Source organism: Ovis aries, chromosome 1 (genome assembly GCF_016772045.2).
Source record: "Ovis aries strain OAR_USU_Benz2616 breed Rambouillet chromosome 1, ARS-UI_Ramb_v3.0, whole genome shotgun sequence".
In the NCBI taxonomy this organism is placed as follows: Eukaryota; Metazoa; Chordata; class Mammalia; order Artiodactyla; family Bovidae; genus Ovis; species Ovis aries.
Window position 1 is genome coordinate 44162385 of NC_056054.1, and position 11455 is coordinate 44173839.

Sequence of the window (11455 nt, forward strand, 5' to 3'; positions counted from 1 at the left end):
ACATACTAACTGAAACAACAGAAACATTATCTTAAGTCTCTGGAGGTTAGAAGTCTAGCTTGGTTTCACAGAATCACTTTTCTTCTGAAGCCTCTAGGAAAGAATGTTTCCTTGACATTTTCAGCTTTTAGAGGCCACCTATATTCATTGACTTGCGGCCTCTTCCTGTATCTTGAAGCCAGCAGCACAGCATCTTCTCTGTCCTCTGCTTCCATCATCACATCTCTCTCTGTCTCTGATCTTTCTATCTTCCTTTTATAAGGACTCTTGTGATTATATTGGGGCGACACAGATAATCCAGGATGATCTCTCTATCCCAAGATTATTTCAGTCACATTTGCAAAGTATTTCTTTCTTTTCTTCTTCTTCTTTTTTAAAAAAATCATATAAGGTGTTATAGTAACAGGTTTTTGCCATTAGGACATAAACTTATCTTGGAACCTGTTATTCAACTTCACACAAGAAAATTACATTTCAGTAAAGTCCACCTTTATAGGATAAATTTCTTGAATACATGTCAGATAAACTTTTATGATGTTTGGGAAGGAGAAAGATGGGGAAATAGGAGGACTTGAGCTTATCCCCTCTCTTGAATACACTAAAAGTAACATTAATAGCTGAACAACCATTGACAAAAATGACTGGAACCTACCACAAAAGATATTCTATATCTAAAGACAAAGAAGTCACAAAGAGACAGTAGAAGGGGTACTTTTCATGATATAATCAAATCCCATACTCACCAATTTGATTATCCACAGATTGGAAAATAACTATATTGCAGAGTTTCTCCCACAGGAGTGAGAGTTCTGAGCTCCATGTTAGGCTCCCCAGCCTGGAGGTCTAGCACTGGAAGCAGGAGCCCCCACAGCATTTGGCTTTGAAGGCTAGAAAGGTTTGAGTGCAAGAGCCCCACAGGACTAGGGGAAACAGAGACTCCTTGTGTGCACTTGGAGGGCGCACACAAGTTTTCAGTTTCCCTGGGACCCATGGCAAAGCAGTGACTCCATAGAAGCCTGGGCCAGATCTAACTGTGGGTAAGTTGGAGTGTCTCCTGGAGAGGCAGGGGTTAGCTTTAGCTCACGGTTGGGGTGAACACTGGTGGCAGAATCCTCAGGGAACACTCACTGGCATGAGCTCTCCTAGAGGTTGCCATTTTGACACTGAGACCTGGCCTGACTCAATAGACTGCAGGTTCCAGTGCTGGGATGCGTCAGGTGGAAACACAGCCCCATCCATCAACAGACAGGCTCCCTAAAGTCATCATGAGCCCACAGTTGCTGCCTCTAAACACAACCTGTGACATGGCCCTGCCTACCAGAGACAAAATGCAGCTGCATCCACCAGTGGGCAGGCACCAGAAGCAAGAGGAAGTACGATTTTACAGCCTGTGGAACAGATTGCACAAAGATAGGAAGCTATAAAAAATGAGATGCCAGAGAACTACGTTCCAGATATAGGAACAAGATAAAACCCCAGAACAATTAAGTGAAGTGGAGATAGGCAATCTGCCTGAAAAAGAATTCACAGCAATGACAGTAAAGATGATCCAAGATCTTGGAAAAAGAATGGAGGCAGACTGACAAGATTATGAAAAATGTTTATCAAAGAGCTAGAAGACTGAAAAAAAAAGATGAACAATACAATAAATGAAATGAAAAGTACACTAGAAGGAAGCAATAACAGAATAAATGAGGCAGAAGAATGAATAAGTGAGCTGGAAGACAGATTGGTGGAAATCACTGCAGTGGAACAAAATAAAGGGAAAAAATAGTATGAAGTTTTTATGATGTTCTCAGCAGTATCTCTAGTAACTCCCTGACTCAAATCCATAGCTCAGCAATCTTGACTTGCTCTTGTTACCCCAACCTGAAGAACATATTTGCTATTTTTCATCCCCAATGATTTGCCTCTCTACACTACCCTATGGAGAAGGCAATGGCAACCCACACCAGTGTTCTTGCCTGGAGAATCCCAGGGATGGGGCAGGCTGGTGGGCTTCTGTCTATGGGGTCACACAGAGTCAGACACGACTGAAGCGACTTAGCAGCAGCAGCAACAACACTACCTGAACTCTGTACCTACATCTGTGAACCCTCTGCCTGGAAAAACACCCATCCAAGGTATCACTTCATCTGAGAAATGGTGCCCCTTCCATTTACTCCAAAAAGATCCTTTGTCTTTACTACGGGCTCCAAAATCACTGCAGACAGTGATTGTAGCCATGAAATTAAAAAGACACTGGCTCCTTGGAAGGAAAGCTATGACAAACTCAGACAGTATACTAAAAAGCAGAGACATCACTTTTCTGACAAAGGTCCATATAGTCAAAGCTGTAGTTTTTCCAGTAGTCATGTATGGATGTGAGAGTTGGACCATAAAGGCTACTAATGATGATAAAGTGTTACTCAGTCGTGACTCTTTATGACCCCATGGAGTGTAACTCACCAGGTGTCTTTGTCCACGGAATTCTCCAGGTAAGAATACTGGAGTGGGTAGCCATTCCCTTCTCCAGGGGATCCTCCTGACCCAGGGGTTGAACCGGGGCCTCCTGCATTGCAGGCAAATACTTTATTCTGAGCCACCGTGGAAGCCCAAAGAAGACTGAGAGCCAAAGAACTGATGATGCTTCTGAATTGTGGTGCTGGAGAAGACTCTTGAGAGTCCCCTAGACTCTAAGGTGATCCAATCAGTCAATCCTAAAGGTAACCAACTGTGAATATTAATTGGAAGGACTAATGCTAAAGCTGAAGCTCCAAAACTTTGGCTACCTGATGTGAAGAAATGACTCATTGGAAAAGACCCTGATGCTGGGAAAGATTGAAGGTAAAAGGAGAAGAGAGCATGCTGTGAGAATGGTTATATAGCATCACTGACTCAATGGACATGAATTTGAGCGAACTCCAGGAGATAGTGGAGGAGTGAGAAACCTGGTGTGCTGCAGTCCATGGGGTCGCCGTGTTGGGACAGGACTTACCGACTGAATGATGACAACAATGGATTTGATCACACACTGTATTGGAAGAAAAGTTATGACCAACCTAGGTAGCATATTGAAAAGCAGAGACATTACTTTGCCAACAAAGGTTCGTCTAGTCAAGGCTATGGTTTTTCCAGTGGTCATGTATGGATGTGAGAGTTGGACTGTGAAGAAAGCTGACCACTGAAGAATTAATGCTTTTGAACTGTAGTGTTGGAGATGACTCTTGAGAGTCCCTTGGACTGCGAGGAGATCCAACAAGTCCATTCTAAAGGAGATCAGCCCTGGGATTTCTTTGGAAGGAATGATGCTAAAGCTGAAACTCCAGTACTTTGGCCACCTCATGTGAAGACTTGACTCATGGGAAAAGACTCTGATACTGCGAGGGATGGGGGGCAGGAGGAGAAGGGGATGACAGAGGATGTGATGGCTGGATGGCATCACTGACTAGATGGACGTGAGTCTGAGTGAACTCCGGGAGTTGGTGATGGACAGGGAGGCCTGGCGTGCTGCAATTCATGGGGTCGCAAAGAGTCGGACACAACTGAGTGACTGAACTGAACTGAACTGAACTGAACGTGATAGTAGTCTTGCTCCATTAGTTGAAGGCTCCTTGAGAGTAGGGAATGTATCATTCATCTTTTCTAGCTTCATCACTCACTCATAGTAGTTGGCACACAGTGAGAGCTTAAGTAATGTCAAATAAATGAGTATCACTGAAATTGTTTAAGTATAGTAATTATGAGAGGATGGAGGGATGGAAAAATTGAAGGAGTTTATCTTGAGTTTTTAAGTAAGTTTAGTATAGAGCAGCTTTCTCTGCTGAGCCTTAGACACAGAATGGCAGACAGGAAAGATGAGATGAGATGAGATATACATGACTCACGGGCAGTGAAGATAACAAGAGCCGGAGGCGCAGAAGCTTCAGGGCTGCTCCTCTCAGTTGGGGTGCTTTTGATGTGTGCCTGCTTTGATCCCTGCTGTGTAGCTATGGCCCAAGATGTTCTGGAATGAAGAAAAACTACTTACTGTCTTCTGTTTCCAAGATCCAGAGTGTGTTAGAAAAGAAGCACATGGGGAGGGGGCGGGTTTATCAGGTGGCAAAATAAAGTCATTTCCCAAAGGTAGTCTCTCCCAATGGTTGAGAGCTGATGCTAAAGAAAAGAGGATGCACAAAGGGGACACTGCTGTGTGCAGAAGAGAAAAGCTGAATGCAACATAAAAGCAGAGACAAAGAAAAAAAAAAGCAGAGACAAGATAAAACAGAAAAATGTAAAAGGGCAGCTGTGCACAGGTGAAGTCAGCTAAGCTATATAATTAGTAAAGGACACAGTGGGACACTGGGCCATACATGGAAGGATTTTGCCAGCCTCTTGGACAACACATGGGAATATAGTTAGTGACATTCCAGCACCTTATACCAAGGAAAAGGACAACACAGATAACAGATCATGACGGGGGCAGAGGGAGAAATACACTGCTACTTCTCTATGTAAATGGGGCCAGTAGAACTCCCATTTGTGTACCCTATTTTTGAAAGCACAACTTGTATTATAAATTACACCCAAGTAAAATCATCCTAAGTAAAACCTGGCTTAAAACTCAACATTCAAAAAACTAAGATCATGACATCTGGTCCATCATTTCAGGCAAATAGAAGGGGAATAAGCAGAAGCAGTGACAGATTTTATTATCTTAGGTTCCCAAATCACTGCAGATGGTAACTGCAACCATGAAATTAAAGATGCTTGCTCCTTGAAAGGAAAGCTATGACAAACCTAGACAGTGTATTAAAAAGCAGAGATATTTCTTTGATGACAAAGTTCCTTATATTCAAAGCTATGGTTATTCCAGTAGTCGTATGGATGTGAGAGTTGGACCATAAAGAAGGCTGAGCACTGAAGAATTGATGCTTTGGAGCTGTGGTGTTGGAGAAGACTCTTGAGAGTCCCTTGGACTGCAAGGAAATCAAACCAGTCAATACTAAAAGAAATCAACCCTGAATATTCACTGGAAGGACTGCTGCTAAAGCTGAAGCTCCCATACTTTGGCCACCTGATGTGAAGAGCCAATTCATTGGAAAAGACCTTGATGCTGGGCAAGATTGAAGGCAGTAGAAGAAGGGGACGACAGAGGACTAGATGGTTGGATGGAATCCCCAACTCAATGGACAAGAGTTTGAGCAAGCTCTGGGAGATGGTGAAGGACAGGGAAGCCTGGAGTGCTGCAGCCTATGGGGTCACAAAGAATTGGCCACAACTGAACAACCAGAACAACAACAAATCATCCTTATTAAATTTGAGATGTGGATTCAGTTATTCTCAAAACTACTTTTTTGAAATAGAGCTTTCATTCATAAATTTTCTAAATTTGTATGATAGTCAGATCATCTTGACCATCTCAGACTAACCTAGTGTAAATGTTAAACAAATTTCATCTCCCCAGGTTGGTAAAGAGAGAAAGGAGATACTATGAACTCTCAAAGGAGAAAAAGGGTCCAGGTGGAACAAGCTTTGGAGAGTTATTGTTAGAAGAAAAATCAGGTACTATGATGCCACACATATTAAACGAGATTAGGAGTAAAAATCTGGGGCTGTACCTAGGCAAATTTCTGATGGACTTGATTCAAAAAGGAATCACTTCCAGAATATGCAGTATTTTAGGGTTAATTGCTCCATCCCTACATCTGGGTATTAGATGAAATATATGTGGAGGTCAAAGTCATTATAGTTCTTCCGCTATTGTTGCTGTTTAGTCACTAAGTCTTGTCTGACTCTTTGCGAGCCCACCGGGCTCCTCTTTCCATGGGATTTCCCAGGCAAGAATACTGGAGTGGGTTGCCATTTCCTTTTCCAGGGGATTTTCCTAACTCAAGGATTGAATCCACTTTTCCTTCTTGGCAGGTGGAATCTTTACCACTGAGCCACATGGGAAGCCATAGATCTTCTACAAAGGCCTAAATCATGTGATTTAAAATACCCCACAGCAGACTTTATTTTATTCACCAATAGAAGAGTTTCTGCACGTTGTGGATACTCAACAAACAGCTGATGGAACAAGAATAAGTGTAGAGAAGCTGAAGCACTGAATCTATTAAATTTGTGCTTGTGAATGGGGATAATAACTGGGAAGAAAATCATGATTTTTCAAAGACCTGTTGAGCCTCTGAGGCTTGGGCTTCTGTGATTTAGTCCCAGGAGAGAATTAATATTAATAGTTACATGTTTTGAGTTCCATGAATACCAGATATTGAGCTAGACAATTTAGATACATCGTTGTTAATCCTCAGAATAACTTTCCAAGTTACATATTATCTATTTTATTTATGTGTATATAGGCTGTGAAAAAGTTAAACAATGTTCCCAAAGTTACATAGCCATTAAATGGCAAAGTAGTAACTCAAATCCATATAACTGCTAAATCAATGCATTTTACTTTTATCACATTTAATATTGTATATATTTTGAAAAATTTTATTCTCTTTGTAGTAAAATTAGTGTATGTTCATCCGAATAAATTCAGAAAGGAAAGGTGCAGGGGGACAAAGTCAGCCATGATACCTTCACTCTTTTGTAAACATATGGCAATATAATGTTTCTAAAAAGTCACCGCAAACACTGAAATAACAATCACAAACCTTTGCTCTTAGGGGAATTATAGAGTTAGGTTCCTGCGAGCCTTTGGCCCTAACATTTTCATGAACTGACTAATCTATAACCTTGTTTTATGTATGTTTCTGTTTAAAAATGCATTATTTAATTGTTTTGTTGATTCATTAACATTTAACTGATAGCCAACAGTACTATAACTCGTGCCTGAATGGAGTTTACATAACACATTCATTTGCTCTTCAGGTATATCACCACTTTGTTATTCTTAGGAACAAAAGGCAGCACTTCAGCACTATACTTGGGGTTCATTTTAAACAGTGAAGTCACCTATCAAAAGCTCCAAAATAAAAACATGGCACTGCATAACTGTAGAAAGGACTCTTATGTACAGCATGAGAGCTGAAACAAGAAGGTAGAGCCTTATCTTGCTCAACCTCAGCTGGAAACATGCATGTCAGGCGATTCAAATATGGTGTTATTTGGGCATGTCCATCAATGACCATGGAAATCATAGTCTACTACGTAATCACAGAGCTAGCAACTGAATAATCATGTCAGCTTCTGCTTTCTAAGAGGACAGATATTAGACGGTTTAGTCCATTCTTTTCAATTTTGAAGAAAGCTGTCTATAGATTCCCTTGAAAGTATACATTATGATTTTAGAGAAAATTTACTCTAAATCTGAATTGCTCAGGTAAGACTTCTCTTCTTTGTCTTATTTAGAAGCAAAGATTTAGAGGTGGGGGTGAAGAGAGGGAATTGTCATTCATTTTAATATAAGGATAATCTCAGATATTTTCCTTTTCCAAATATTTATATTTATTAGCACTCTATTTTGGAAAAGTAATGTTGGATATGACAGATATTAAAACAGTTTCGGGGGTACACACATTAAAAAAATAAGACTCCTTCATAATCCCCAAATTCAGCAATCACTGTTTATCATTTTTTATAAATATATTGTAGAAATACTCTATGCAGCTACCAACATATATATCTACATTTAAGTTTTATAAAAGACGTAAAAATGAAAAGATATACAGGATAGGATAAGTATCCCAAATTCTATTTTATCCAAAAAGGTAATGATATATTTTATAACTCTTAAATGCACTAGGTAGGAAGACAGTAAAAATGTCTTGAGATTTTTGTTCTAATTTTAAGGGAAAGGGAACTATTATCAATTGATATCATCCTGTATGCATACTTGTGCTAGGCACTTTATACATTTTATGTATTTTGAGGTCTCAAAGATGTCAGGAAGGAAGTATTATTCCCATTTTATAAATTAAAAATACTGCATTTCAGAGAAGTTATGTAATTTCTTTACTGTCACACAGCTGATTATACACAATTAGAACCCACTTCCAGAGCATTATTCCAATATCTATGCTCATTTCATATAGATAGTCTAGATCTTACACGTTATGCTTAACATTTGAATTATTAATACGGATATGGCAGTTGATATTAGCTCAGTGGTTTAAAAATCTCTAATGAGGATCTGTAAGGACCTATAAATTCATCCTTCTTCAGTCTGTGATTAATGCCACTTTGTACTTGACATTATAAAACCATAAATATTCAGTAGAGTCAAATCTCTTAGAGAACATCAGACACTAAGAAGAATGGCATCACAGACCTGCAGATGGCACTGCTGCCCACAAGTCATCCAAATCTAACTTACTAATAGGTTTCTTAAAAATACATTCACTTTACAAATTATGCAACAGATTCCGAAAGTTAAATTTCCACTGTCTGTGATTTTTAAACTATGTAATTCTTTCAACTTATGATTTGATTTTGAAATTTAATTTTCTGTTTACTGACCAATAAGTGCTTAATAGCAACACTTAATAGCACTACAGCCTAGGTGAAATATAAATCTGAGTGGAGGGGACACACAATGTTAAGATGGGTTAAAGAAAGACTTTGGACTCTTCACTTGAGCATGAAGTAATGCCTGGCAAGTTAGATCACTGAATTGTAAGAAGACAGGTAGAAACTGCTAAAATCTAAAGATGGATGCAGTCTTTAGGATTTCCAAGATATAAATCAGAAAGCTGACAAAAACCCCATAAATACAAAAGTCTGAGACATTGTACATAATGAATAAGAATGCAGGTCCTTTCATTGTATTTTTAGCTTCATCATGAACTTTTAAGAAAAATTAATGCTAATCTCAGTCAATCATATAAGCGTAGAAGACAAAAAGAGCTACTTTATTCTGAGTTGTTGACAGATAGGATACTCTAAGATTTCATAGGGTTTTATGTGATTGTTAAGATTACAGGCAATTTAAACTTTTTCAATTCCAAATCATCTATTAATATGACAGACATTACTTTTTAATAAATCAACAAACAATGAAGCAAATAATATCCCAAAGCATTAATTCTCATAACCTCTCATATTAATCCCTTTTCTAGTTTGTTCATTTTAATGCTAAGGATCCCTTGCAGTGGATATGAGGCATCCTCCATAGAACCCATTCTGTGCTGAGTCATTCTCTTCTCACCAGTCAGGGATACTGGCTGCAGTCTTTTATAGGAACCATGCTTGACTGAAGGGAACTTCTTCACCCAGGGTTGCACTTCCGAAATCAGTCCATATTGAGTGACTGGTTTACAGGAAGGTACCTTCCCTGGTGGCTCAGATGGTTAAGAATCTTCCTGCAATGCAGGAGACCCAGGTTCAATCCCTGGGTCAGGAAGATCCCCTGGAGAAGGAAATGGTAGCCCAATCCAGTGTTCCTGCTTGCAGAATCCCACGGACAGAGGAGCCTGGTGGGCTACAGTCCATGGGGTCACAGAGAGTCGGACATGCCTGAGTGACTAACACTTTCACTTAGATGAAGGTACAAAGGCTCAGTTGCTTTTTTCAATTTGGGACAATTCTGAAGGCCCATCCCAGCTCCAAAGCCTGTTCATTGGATCAGTTGAGGCCTCTATTACAATTCTGCTGCAGTTCAACCTTTTCTTTTGCCCCATCCTTCCCACTCTCCATCACTTTTGCAAGTATTGCTAAGTGTTGTTCAGTTGTTAGAGTCGTGTCTGATGTTTTGCGACCCCATGGTCTGCACCATGCCAAGTTTCCCTGTCCTTCACTGTCTTCCAGAGTTTGTTCAAATTCATGTCTATTGAGTTGGGGATGACATCTAACCATCTCATCCTCTGCTGCTCCCTTCTCTTTTGGCCTTCAATCTTTCCCAGCATCAGGGTCTTTTCCAATGAGTCAGCTAAATGTACTACTCAGTAATCTCCGACACACAAATATTTGTCTCAGTACTGTAATATGGGTAACATGACCTAAGGCAGAACTAAGACTAGTCCTACAAAGCTGACTAAACTAGGATTTCGGATCTGGATCAATCAATGGCTAGCTTGTAATGAAGAATCTGTTATTGGTGGTTGGTAGAATACTGACAGGCCTTGCCAAATTTTTTACTGGTAGTGAGTTTACACCAATTCTCAACCAAGAAAACAAATCTAAAACAGTATCACTTAATTGTCTTCTCATTTACAGTTTTTAAAAATAAGTCTATAATTCTTATTTTTGTTCCTCTGTATAAATTGTTTTTCTCTGAATGCTTTTCCTCTTTGTCATTAGTTTTCAGCAACTTGATTACATGTGCCTTGGTACAGGGTTTTTTTTTTTTTTTTTTTTTTGCTGTGTTACTTGAACTTCTATAGATTTATGGTCTTTGTCACATTTAGGAAAACCTCATTGTTTTTTGTCAGTAACTTTACGCCTTCTGTTTTTCTTCTTTCATTTCTAGGCTCTAATTTACACAATTCTCAGTTTCATATTTTCACATAGCTCATTGAAACTCTGTTCTTTTCGTTTCTTTCAGTTTTGCTTCCTTTGTACTTTATTTTGAAAGTGAAAGTCACTCAGTCGTGTCTGACTCTTTGCGACCCCATGGACTGTACAGTACATGGAATTCTCCAGGCCAGAATACTGGAGTGGGTAGCCTTTCCCTTCTCCAGGGGATCTTCCCAACCCAGGGATCAAACCCAGGTCTCCCACGTTGCAGGTGGATTCTTAACCAGCTGAGCCATAAGGGAAGCCCAAGAATACTGGAGTGGGTAACCTATCCCTTCTCCAGGAGTCGAACCAGGGTCTCCTGCATTGCAGGCGGATTCTTTACCAACTGAGCTATCAGGGAAGCCCAAAATCATACCTTCCCTTACTGGGAATCAAACCCAGGCTGCAGTAGTGAAAGTGCTGAATCCTAGTCACTAGACCACCAGGGAACTTTATTTTGGGTAGTGGATATTGCTGTTTCTAAGCTCATGACTTTTTTCTTCTGCTGGGTCTAATTTGCTCTTAATTTTATTACATTTATTTTTCATTTTAGATATTATAATCTCTAGAATTATCTTTGAATCTTTTTTGTATCTTCCATGTCTGCCAATATATTCCTGATTTTCTTTATATCCTAGAATGTATTTATAATGTTTATAATAACTGTTAAAGTGCCTGTTAATTTCTTATCTGTTATATCTACGTACATTTCTATTGATCACTTTTACCTCTGGCTATGGATTATATATTTTTCTGTTTCTTTGCATGTCTGATAATTTTTGATTGGATGCTAGACATTGTAATTTTTATATTGTTAAATGTGGATTTTGTTGTATTTCTTTAAAGTATTGTTCTGGCACACAGGAAGTTACTTGAAGAGCAATGTGAACATTTTGAGGCTTGTTTTTAAGATTTATAGTAGGATGAATTCATAGCAGTTTTTATTCTAGCACTAATTTGGCCCACTATTGAAGCGCAACTCTTCTGAAGATGCTACCCAATGCCCCAAGTATTAGAGGTTCTCTATACTTTGACAGATGGGAATATGTATTCCCAG